We start from the raw sequence: 12,763 nt of genomic DNA on the forward strand, positions 1-12,763 counted from the left end.
GTGGTTTTGCAGTGAAAAATGACCCTTTTTTTGGCAAAGTGACTAGCTGTAGATTTTGTACCCTAGCCCTGCCGGCACCTAGGGAAACCTAGCAAACCTATACATTTTTGAAAACTAGACACCCAGGGGAATCCAGGATGGGGTGACTTGACTGCCTCCCACCATGGTCTGTTACCCAGAATCCCTTGCAAACATAAAAAATTGACAAAAAAAACACATTTTCCCCACATTTCTGTGATGGAAAGTTCTGGAATCTGCGTGGATCCACAAATTTCCACCCACCCCGCGTTCCCCAAAGTCCTACGAGAAAAATGGTACCTCACTTGTGCGGGTCGGCATAGTGCCCGCGACAGGAAACGGTGCAAAACGCAACGTGGTTTTGCAGTGCAAAATGACCCTTTTTTTGGCAAAGTGACTAGCTGTAGATTTTGAACCCTAGCCCTGCCGGCACCTAGGGAAACCTAGCAAACCTATACATTTTTGAAAACTAGACACCCAGGGGAATCCAGGATGGGGTGGCTTGACTGCCTCCCACCATGGTCTGTTACCCAGAATCCCTTGCAAACGTAAAAAATTGACAAAAAAAACACATTTTCCCCACATTTCTGTGATGGAAAGTTCTGGAATCTGCGTGGATCCACAAATTTCCACCCACCCCGCGTTCCCCAAAGTCCTACAAGAAAAATGGTACCTCACTTGTGCGGGTCGGCCTAGTGCCCGCGACAGGAAACGGCGCAAAACGCAACGTGATTTTGCAGTGAAAAATGACCCTTTTTTTGGCAAAGTGACTAGCTGTAGATTTTGTACCCTAGCCCTGCCGGCACCTAGGGAAACCTAGCAAACCTATACATTTTTGAAAACTAGACACCCAGGGGAATCCAGGATGGGGTGACTTGACTGCCTCCCACCATGGTCTGTTACCCAGAATCCCTTGCAAACGTAAAAAATTGACAAAAAAAACACATTTTCCCCACATTTCTGTGATGGAAAGTTCTGGAATCTGCGTGGATCCACACATTTCCACCCACCCCGCGTTCCCCAAAGTCCTACGAGAAAAATGGTACCTCACTTGTGCGGGTCGGCCTAGTGCCCGCGACAGGAAACGGCGCAAAACGCAACGTGGTTTTGCAGTGAAAAATGACCCTTTTTTTGGCAAAGTGACTAGCTGTAGATTTTGTACCCTAGCCCTGCCGGCACCTAGGGAAACCTAGCAAACCTATACATTTTTGAAAACTAGACACCCAGGGGAATCCAGGATGGGGTGACTTGACTGCCTCCCACCATGGTCTGTTACCCAGAATCCCTTGCAAACGTAAAAAATTGACAAAAAAAACACATTTTCCCCACATTTCTGTGATGGAAAGTTCTGGAATCTGCGTGGATCCACACATTTCCACCCACCCCGCGTTCCCCAAAGTCCTACGAGAAAAATGGTACCTCACTTGTGCGGGTCGGCCTAGTGCCCGCGACAGGAAACGGCGCAAAACGCAACGTGGTTTTGCAGTGAAAAATGACCCTTTTTTTGGCAAAGTGACTAGCTGTAGATTTTGTACCCTAGCCCTGCCGGCACCTAGGGAAACCTAGCAAACCTATACATTTTTGAAAACTAGACACCCAGGGGAATCCAGGATGGGGTGACTTGACTGCCTCCCACCATGGTCTGTTACCCAGAATCCCTTGCAAACGTAAAAAATTGACAAAAAAAACACATTTTCCCCACATTTCTGTGATGGAAAGTTCTGGAATCTGCGTGGATCCACAATTTTCCACCCACCCCGCGTTCCCCAAAGTCCTAAGAGAAAAATGGTACCTCACTTGTGCGGGTCGGCATAGTGCCCGCGACAGGAAACGGCGCAAAACGCAACGTGGTTTTGCAGTGAAAAATGACCCTTTTTTTGGCAAAGTGACTAGCTGTAGATTTTGTACCCTAGCCCTGCCGGCACCTAGGGAAACCTAGCAAACCTATACATTTTTGAAAACTAGACACCCAGGGGAATCCAGGATGGGGTGACTTGACTGCCTCCCACCATGGTCTGTTACCCAGAATCCCTTGCAAACGTAAAAAAATTGACAAAAAAAACACATTTTCCCCACATTTCTGTGATGGAAAGTTCTGGAATCTGCGTGGATCCACAATTTTCCACCCACCCCACGTTCCCCAAAGTCCTACGAGAAAAATGGTACCTCACTTGTGCGGGTCGGCCTAGTGCCCGCGACAGGAAACGGTGCAAAACGCAACGTGGTTTTGCAGTGAAAAATGACCCTTTTTTTGGCAAAGTGACTAGCTGTAGATTTTGTACCCTAGCCCTGCCGGCACCTAGGGAAACCTAGCAAACCTATACATTTTTGAAAACTAGACACCAAGGGGAATCCAGGATGGGGTGACTTGACTGCCTCCCACCATGGTCTGTTACCCAGAATCCCTTGCAAACCTAAAAAACTGTCAAAAAAACCACATTTTCCCCACATTTCTGTGATGGAAAGTTCTGGAATCTGCGTGGATCCACAAATTTCCACCCACCCCGCGTTCCCCAAAGTCCTACGAGAAAAATGGTACCTCACTTGTGCGGGTCGGCATAGTGCCCGCGACAGGAAACGGTGCAAAACGCAACGTGGTTTTGCAGTGCAAAATGACCCTTTTTTTGGCAAAGTGACTAGCTGTAGATTTTGAACCCTAGCCCTGCCGGCACCTAGGGAAACCTAGCAAACCTATACATTTTTGAAAACTAGACACCCAGGGGAATCCAGGATGGGGTGGCTTGACTGCCTCCCACCATGGTCTGTTACCCAGAATCCCTTGCAAACGTAAAAAATTGACAAAAAAAACACATTTTCCCCACATTTCTGTGATGGAAAGTTCTGGAATCTGCGTGGATCCACAAATTTCCACCCACCCCGCGTTCCCCAAAGTCCTACGAGAAAAATGGTACCTCACTTGTGCGGGTCGGCCTAGTGCCCGCGACAGGAAACGGCGCAAAACGCAACGTGGTTTTGCAGTGAAAAATGACCCTTTTTTTGGCAAAGTGACTAGCTGTAGATTTTGTACCCTAGCCCTGCCGGCACCTAGGGAAACCTAGCAAACCTATACATTTTTGAAAACTAGACACCCAGGGGAATCCAGGATGGGGTGACTTGTCTGCCTCCCACCATGGTCTGTTACCCAGAATCCCTTGCAAACGTAAAAAATTGACAAAAAAAACACATTTTCCCCACATTTCTGTGATGGAAAGTTCTGGAATCTGCGTGGATCCACAATTTTCCACCCACTCCGCGTTCCCCAAAGTCCTACGAGAAAAATGGTACCTCACTTGTGCGGGTCGGCATAGTGCCCGTGACAGGAAACGGCGCAAAACGCAACGTGGTTTTGCAGTGCAAAATGACCGCGCACCGGGCCAAAAACCAAAGTGACCCCCCTTGCAAAACCAGGTGGTTTGGCGATAGGCCATTTTGATGTCGCCTCACTACGTTTGGGGCCCTTGCCTGCCGCGGGTACTTGGGCCTCCCACACAAGTGAGGCACCATTTTTACCGGGAGACCTGGGGGAACGCTGGGTGGTGGTAAATTTGTGTGAGCCCGGTGATGCCACTACTTTCCCACCCCAAAATGTGTAAAAAAAGTGATTTTTTGAGCAAAAAATGAGGTTTGCAGGGGATTCTGGGTAAGGAAACGTTGGGGGATCCACGCAAGCCATACCTCCCTGGAATCCGCCGGGTGTCTAGTTTTCAAAAATGCCTGGGTTTGGTAGATTTCCCTAGATGGCCGCCGCGCACCGGGCCAAAAACAAAAGTGACCCCCCTTGCAAAACCAGGTGGTTTGGCGATAGGCCATTTTGATGTCGCCTCACTACGTTTGGGGCCCTTGCCTGCCGCGGGTACTTGGGCCTCCCACACAAGTGAGGCACCATTTTTACCGGGAGACCTGGGGGAACGCTGGGTGGTGGTAAATTTGTGTGAGCCCGGTGATGCCACTACTTTCCCACCCCAAAATGTGTGAAAAAAGTGATTTTTTGAGCAAAACATGAGGTTTGCAGGGGATTCTGGGTAAGGAAACGTTGGGGGATCCACGCAAGCCATACCTCCCTGGAAGCCGCCGGGTGTCTAGTTTTCAAAAATGCCTGGGTTTGGTTGGTTTCCCTAGATGGCCGCTGCGCACCGGGCCAAAAACGAAAGTGACCCCCCTTGCAAATCCAGGTGGTTTGGCGATAGGCCATTTTGATGTCGCTTCACTACGTTTGTTGTCCTTGCCTGCCGCGGGTACTTGGGCCTCCCACACAAGTGAGGCACCATTTTTACCGAGAGACCTGGGGGAACGCTGGGTGGTGGTAAATTTGTGTGAGCCCGGTGATGCCACTACTTTCCCACCCCAAAATGTGTGAAAAAAGTGATTTTTTTGAGCAAAAAATGAGGTTTGCAGGGGATTCTGGGTAAGGAAACGTTGGGGGATCCACGCAAGCCATACCTCCCTGGAAGCCGCCGGGTGTCTAGTTTTCAAAAATGCCTGGGTTTGGTAGGTTTCCCTAGATGGCCGCCGCGCACCGGGCCAAAAACCAAAGTGACCCCCCTGGCAAAACCAGGTGGTTTGGCGATAGGCCATCTTGATGTCGCCTCACTACGTTTGTTGCCCTTGCCTGCCGCGGGTACTTGGGCTTCCCACACAAGTGAGGCACCATTTTTACCGGGAGACCTGGGGGAACGCTGGGTGGTGGTAAATTTGTGTGAGCCCGGTGATGCCACTACTTTCCCACCCCAAAATGTGTGAAAAAAGTGATTTTTTGAGCAAAAAATGAGGTTTGCAGGGGATTCTGGGTAAGGAAACGTTGGGGGATCCACGCAAGCCATACCTCCCTGGAAGCCGCCGGGTGTCTAGTTTTCAAAAATGCCTGGGTTTGGTTGGTTTCCCTAGATGGCCGCTGCGCACCGGGCCAAAAACCAAAGTGACCCCCCTTGCAAAACCAGGTGGTTTGCCGATAGGCCATTTTGATGTCGCCTCACTACGTTTGGGGCCCTTGCCTGCCGCGGGTACTTGGGCCTCCCACACAAGTGAGGCACCATTTTTACCGGGAGACCTGGGGGAACGCTGGGTGGTGGTAAATTTGTGTGAGCCCGGTGATGCCACTACTTTCCCACCCCAAAATGTGTAAAAAAAGTGATTTTTTGAGCAAAAAATGAGGTTTGCAGGGGATTCTGGGTAAGGAAACGTTGGGGGATCCACGCAAGCCATACCTCCCTGGAAGCCGCCGGGTGTCTAGTTTTCAGAAATGCGTGGGTTTGAAAGGTTTCCCATAGATGGCCGCCGAGCCCTGGGCAAAAAAACAAAGTAACCCCCCTTGCAAAACCAGATTAACTATTGTTACTACAGCGTGAGAATTTAGGAATAATACTGCAAAGAAAATGTGGCAGACAGTTTGAGGTTTACAGGACAATGGGGATAAAAAATATTTTTCAAATCACTAGAGAGACATCACCATGAACTCCCAAGGGTTTTCGACAATATCTACAGTTGGTGGATTATTCTTACATGGAAAGTGTACCTTGGCAGAGAAACTAAAGACAAAGATTCCTGCACAACCATCTATTCCTCAAACACACACACATACTGGTTGGATTTGGCACGAGGGCGAGTCATGGTTCAGTGTATTAAATTTTATTAACAAGAGATTTCACAAAAATGAAATGCACTGTCAATAATTAAATTCACAAAAAAACAAACCAATGACTTGCAGCTCGTGAGCTGTAAAGCCACGTCAAGGCACCAACCACTTTACAGGCCATTCACACACCTTTCATACGTGATACAAACAAGACCATTCGCACCACCAGGTACAAAAGCAACACAGTACAAAAATCACCAAAAAGGGACAAGGTACACCCTGCTTCAGAAAGACAAATATTACTGCACAGCCATCTAACCCGCAAGCACACACACATACTGGTTGGATTTGGCACGAGGGTGAGTGATGGTTCAGTAGAAAAAATTGTATTACCAAGTGATTTCACAAAACATGAAATGCACTGGTAATAATTGAAAGGGCAAGAAACTGAACCATTGACTCACAGCTCGTGAGCTGTAAAGCCACGACAAGGCACCAACCTCTTTACAGGCCATTCATACACCTTTCATACGTGTGAGACATACAAAACCATTCACACCGCCAGCCGCGGGCCCATCACATAACAAAACTCACACCAGCACACAGCGCCATTCAAGGGCCCATCACTTTCACACGCCCACAATCCAGACACAGCAACTACACAGGCTGAAGGATTGCGTGGAGTGGCACTCAGCTAGCAGTGTGTGTAGTGACCAGCAGAAAGTCACTACTCACACACAGCCAGCCAAGCACCAGTCGACACACACCGCTAGCCAAACGCCAGTCCACGCACACCGCTAGCCAAGCGCCAGTCCAGGCACACCGCCATCCAATCGCCAGTCCAGGCACACCGGCAGCCAATCGCCAATCCACCTACACCGCCAGCCAAGCTCCAGTCCACGGACACCACCAGACAAGCACCAGTCCGCACACACCACCAGTCCACGCACACCGCCAGCCAAGTACCAGTCCACGCACACCGCCAGCCAAGCACCATTCCACGCACACCGCCAGCCAAGCTCCAGTCCACACACACCACCAGACAAGCTCCAGTCCACGGACACCACCAGCCAAGCTCCAGTCCACGGACACCACCAGCCAAACACCAGTCCGCACACACCACCAGTCCACACACACCGCCAGCCAAGTACCAGTCCACGCACACCACCAGTCAAGCACCATTCCACGCACACCGCCAGCCAAGCACCATTCCACGCACACCGCCAGCCAAGCACCATTCCACGCACACCACCAGCCACGCACCAGTCCACGCACACCGCCAGTCCATGCACACCGCTAGTCCACGCACACCGTCAGCCAAGCACCATTCCACGCACACCACCAACCAAGTGCCAGTCCACACACACCAACAGCCAAGCGCAAGCCTACACACACCGCCATCACATTTTGGATTTTTTTAGAAAAAAATAAAAACACAAACAAATTGCAAATAGATACAAATCTTCTAACAGAAAATCAGCAACTAAATACATTGCACTAACACCAACCTTGAAACAGAATCATATTTTCCAAAGAATACAGACCAGGCAGTTCACTTTACCACTCATGAATCTTCCCAGAAATTTTTATGCGTGTGGTACGCTCAGAAACAAGCAGAGAGACACAGTGCAGGATGAGAGGGACAATCGGGGCAGTACATACGACTCTCCTTCCGCAAACCTCTTCGCCAACAGACTCTACATCTCCTACTGGGAAAATCTTTTGCGGGTGTGGGAGGAATGTGATCTGGAAAGTGGCGTTCTTTCAATCTAGCAACATCCTCCACCAGTCCAACTCTAGGAACACTTGCCTGTTCCACTACAACAAGGCTGCCTATTACAGACTCCTGAAACTTAGCAAAAGTCATCTTTGACTCAGGGCAAGAATCCTGGAACACAACAAAAGCATTAAACATTGCCAAGTGGAAAAGATGGATAGCCAACTTCTTGTACCAAATGTAAGCCTTACGAAGAGCAGTGTAAGGTTCCAACCTCTGATCTACTCTGTCAACACCACCCATGTGCCTATTATAGTCTAAAATGCATACAGGTTTGCGCGCTTCAGCGACCTGACCCCAAACAGTCACAGGTGCAGTGCTTTCATCATGGATGGAAGTCAGCATGTAGACATCTCTCCTGTCTGTAAACTTCACAGCAAGAAGCTCCTGGCAACGCAACGCACTGCACTGTCCCCGCACAAGCTTTTGACAAACAAGTTCTTTCGGAAAACCTTTACGGTTACAGCGGATTGTGCCACAAGCAAAAGTGTCCACTTTGGCCAATTCCCTGAACAACCGCACACCAGTGTAGAAGTTATCTACATATAAATGGTGGCCTTTGTTAAAAAATCCTCTACCAAGTTCCCAAACAATTTTCTCAGTCACTCCAAAAGTGGACGGACAACCAGGGAGGTTAAACCTAGATTCCTTACCGGTGTACACCCTGAAATTAGAGACATATCCAGTCCTACTGTCACACAGCATATACAGCTTTATTCCATAGCGTGCCCTCTTACTAGGAATGTATTGCCTAAAAACCAGGCGGCCCTTGAACAACACCAAAGACTCATCCACTGCAATTTCTCTACCAGGGGCATAAATCTCAGAAAATCGATCAACAAAGTGATCAAGGACAGGCCTAATCTTAAAAAGACGGTCACAATCAGGGTGATCTCGTGGCAACGCTAAACCATTATCAACAAAGTGCATCATCCGAAGCAGAAGCAAATACCTGTCACGACTCATGACTGCCGGAAAAATAGATGTTGCCATCAAGGGACTGCTAGACCAATATGAAGCCAATGATGGCTTCCTTAGCAAGCCCATCAAAAAAGTTAAACCCAAGAACTTCTTCATCTCTTCAACATTTGTGGGAGTCCACCGGGTAGCTCTAGAGTGTGGCTTAAGACTGGCACTGTTGTCCCTCAAAAACTGTTCGGCATACAAATTAGTCTGCTCAACAATCTCTGCCAAAAACACATCGTCCATAAACAACTGAAAAAAATTTACAGGCAAAAAGTTCTCAGTATTCACTCTAGACCCTGGAACACCAGTAAACTCTGGAAATTCCGGCTGCACCATGCCAGGGGCAACCCAGAGGTCATCACTATCAACGGGAAGCCTTGCAGCCCCAGCCTGCAGCCCAGATGCCTCTTGCCGCACTACACCAACGGGAAGCCTTGCAGCCCCAGCCTGCAGCCCAGATGCCTCTTGCCGCACTACACCAACGGGAAGCCTTGCAGCCCCAGCCTGCAGCCCAGATGTCTCTTGCCGCACTACACCAACGGGAAGCCTTGCAGCCGCAGGCTGCAGCCCAGATGCCTCTTGCCGCACTATCGGCACATCAGTCTCCTCCTCTAACACAGGCACTTCATCCGCACTAAGAGTATCTTCATCATCCGATGACCCCATACGGAGATAAAACTCACTGCCAGAATCGTCCCCTGCCCCCTCTCCCTCAGAAGCAGAGTCAGTCTCTGACCCAATATCAGAGGAAGACTCAAACAGCAAACCAACAACCTGCTGAGCAGTCATCCTGCGGCTAGCCATTATACTTACTAAGATAGAAGACTGCACAAACAAGTCAACAACAACCAACAATGTGCAAACCAAGTAAGTAAAGAAATGTGTACCTTTTAGCACAAAGATCAATGTACTCAAAAACTATACAATCCAATTACAAGAGACAGCTGCACTCACCAGAAACAAACTCTGCAGTGACACAGCAAAGACCAACGATATCAAACTAGAAAGAAGAAAAAAAAACAAAATTACTCACAAGACAACAAAATACACATCGAGCACCAATGCAAAAAGTTTTTGACACTCAAAAACCCAACATACTGCTATTATTACACCATTTGCAAAAAAAAACAGGCAGAGAAATCAAACACATTTGCATTGTACAAAAAAACAGTCTCTTACCAAACTACACAAACAGCAGAACCACCAGTACCAAAAGGTCAACGTGAAAAGAAGAAAAGCCTTCACCTAGAACAAAAAAGTAAACAAAAAAAAACATTACAATTGGAAATCACAAAAAAATATAACAATAAACATTATAACATGCCATGTCACTACCCAAATGGTCAATCGGGTTGTGTGCCAGGTGGGGCAGAAAACAGCAGGAAAAAAAGGCTACTCAGTCCCAGGGCGGGTGAGCCAAATACATATAACAAATTGCACCCTGGAAGCGAGGGGTCACTTCTATTTCTAATTGAACTAATTCCCTGGTGTCTAGTGGGCTTTTCTGCCCCCAATGGGAGCAGAAACGGCAAAAAAATAAAACCGATCTGCCCCCAGAGGGGGCAGAAAAGTCTTCAAAAAATTTAGGGGCCCAAGGAAGCGACCCTTGCCCAAGGGGTCGCTTCCTACAATAATATTTATATCCCTGGTGTCTAGTGGGCTTTTCTGCCCCCCCCCTAGGATATATGTGTATATATATGTATGTATATACATATATATACACATACATATATATATAAATGCATATATGTGCATATGTGTGCGTGTAGAGAGAGGTAGAGAGAGGTAGAGAGGTAGAGATGTAGAGGTAGAGACGTAGAGGTAGAGAGGTAGAGGTAGAGAGGTAGAGGTAGAGAGGTAGAGGTAGAGCGGTAGAGGTAGAGAGGTAGAGAGTAGTAGAGAGAGAGGTAGAGAAAGGTAGAGAGGTAGAGAGTAGAGGATGAGTAATAGAGAGTAGAGAGTAGAGAGAGAGTAGTAGAGAGAGTAGTAGAGAGTAGTAGAGAGAGTAGCAGAGAGTGAGTAGGAGAGAGTAGTAGTGAGTAGTAGAGAGTGAGTAGTAGAGAGTAGTAGCGAGTGAGAAGCAGAGAATAGTAGAGAGTGAGTAGTAGAGGGAGTAGTAGAGAGTAGTAGAGAGTGAGTAGTAGAGGGAGTAGTAGAGAGTGAGTATTAGAGAGTGAGTAGTAGAGAGTAGTAGAGAGTGAGTAGTGGAGACTGAGTAGCAGAGAGAGAGTAGTAGAGAATGAGTAGTAGAGAATGAGTAGTAGAGTGAGTAGTAGAGAGTAGTAGAGAGTGAGTAGTAGAGAGTAGTAGAGAGTGAGTAGTAGAGAGTAGTAGAGAGAGAGTAGTAGAGAGTGAGTAGTAGAGAGTGAGTAGTAGAGAGAGAGTAGTAGAGAGAGTGAGTAGTAGAGAGTAGTAGAGAGAGTAATAGAGAGTAGTACAGAGTGAGTAGTAGAGAGTGATTAGTAGAGAGTAGTGGAGAAGTAGAGAGTGAGTAGTAGAGAGTAGTAGAGAGTGAGTAGTAGAGTGAGTAGTAGGGAGTAGTAGGGAGTAGTAGAGAGTGAGTAGTAGAGTGAGTAGTAGAGTGAGTAGTAGAGAGCAAGTAGTAGAGAGTGTGTAGTAGAGAGAGAGTAGTAGAGGGTGAGTAGTAGAGAGTGAGTAGTAGAGAGAGTAGTAGAGAGTAGTAGAGTAGTAGAGAGTGAGTAGTAGAGAGTGAGTAGTAGAGAGTGAGTAGTAGAGAGTAGTAGAAAGTGAGTAGCAGAGAGAGTAGTAGAGAGTAGTAGAGAGTAGTAGAGTGAGTAGTAGAGAGTGATTAGTAGAGAGAGAGAGTAGTAGAGAGTGAGTGGTAGAGAGTAGTAGAGTGAGTAGTAGAGTGAGTAGTAGAGAGAGTAGTAGAGTGAGTAGTAGAGAGAGTAGTAGAGTGAGTAGTTGAGAGTAAGTAGTAGAGAGTAGTAGAGTAGTAGAGAGTAGTAGAAAGTGAGTAGTAGAGAGTGAGTAGTAGAAAGTAGTAGCGAGTGAGTAGTAGAGAGTGAGTAGTTTAATTTAAAAGGAACACAATGAGGAGGTTCATTTTGCCATAGAAATTATGATTAGTGAGGAAAAAAGAAAAATTAGGGCACATTTTGAGTGACTTATCAAATCCTCTTCTATTTCATTAAAAGATTCTGACATGCAGACTGAAACATGCACTTTCAATACCAGCAGCAGAATTTCCTGGTGAGCAGTAGCTTTACTACAGTGATCTAATGAGCAACTAGAGTGCTACCATTCAGAATTTATGGAAAATGTGGGACACATCTGAATGCCTTCTTGATGGAATCAAAGTAAACAAGCATTGAAAATGCAATAGGCCTCGCCCTCGTTTAAGTTAAAGCAATTCGGTTTGTAATTAGGTGGCTTTTTAGCTTTGCTTGTATTAGAGTTTTTCAAACTTTCATGTACATACCATGCATATATGTATATGTTTGCATGAATTTATATTTATATAGATATGCAGATTATATTTATATGTTTATATATTCACTGAAAAAACCATAGGTTTCACACACGTTATAGTTACGAATTAGCATTTAAAAAACCTTGCAAATTCACTTAAAAAACCATAGGTTTCACACATGTTATAGTTAGCTGGACATTTCACTCGTAAAAAACCAATGAAATTCCCCCGTTATAGTTAGTTCAGATAACTATAACTCGCGCGCCCGCAATCCACTGCTCATGACGTCACATATTACATCACTCATGACATGGTCAGTGGCATCACTCATGACTTCACTGATGACATCATCCTTGTGATAGAGTGGCGGTCGCGCGAGTTATAGTTATCTGAACTAACTATAACGGGGGAATTTCATTGGTTTTTTACGAGTGAAATGTCCACCTAACTATAACCTGTGTGAAACCTATGGTTTTTTAAGTGAATTTGCAAGGTTTTTTAAATGCTAATTCCTAACTATAACGTGTGTGAAACCTATGGTTTTTTAAGTGAATTTGTACGTTTTTTAAATGCTTATGTATTTATTAATATATATATTTTTTTAAGGTTTTTCACCGTGCGCGCACCGTGCGCGCGCGTTGGGCACACGGTGCACTGCGCACACCGTGCTCCGTGCGCGCACCGTGCGCGCACATCGCGATTTTTATAAAAAAAATAAAATGTTTATTTCACCCATGGGGGTCCTTCTGTGACCCCCTGACAAAGGCTAAGGGGTCAGGTACTCTCTTCCCTTCCCCCTTTTCACGTTTTCCACCTTTTTTCCCTCTTTCCTTTTCAGTGCGAGAGACAAAATGGCGGCCAACACTTCCTGATTTCGACCGATTCGAATGTTGACTGACATCTAACAACCAATCTGAATTTTGCTCGCCCACGTCACCGTGCGCGCACGGTGCGCGCACGGTGCGCGCCTATAGATATTTATATGCTTTTAAATGCT

This window comes from Triturus cristatus, chromosome 3_2 (assembly GCF_964204655.1).
Source record: "Triturus cristatus chromosome 3_2, aTriCri1.1, whole genome shotgun sequence".
In the NCBI taxonomy this organism is placed as follows: domain Eukaryota; kingdom Metazoa; phylum Chordata; class Amphibia; order Caudata; family Salamandridae; genus Triturus; species Triturus cristatus.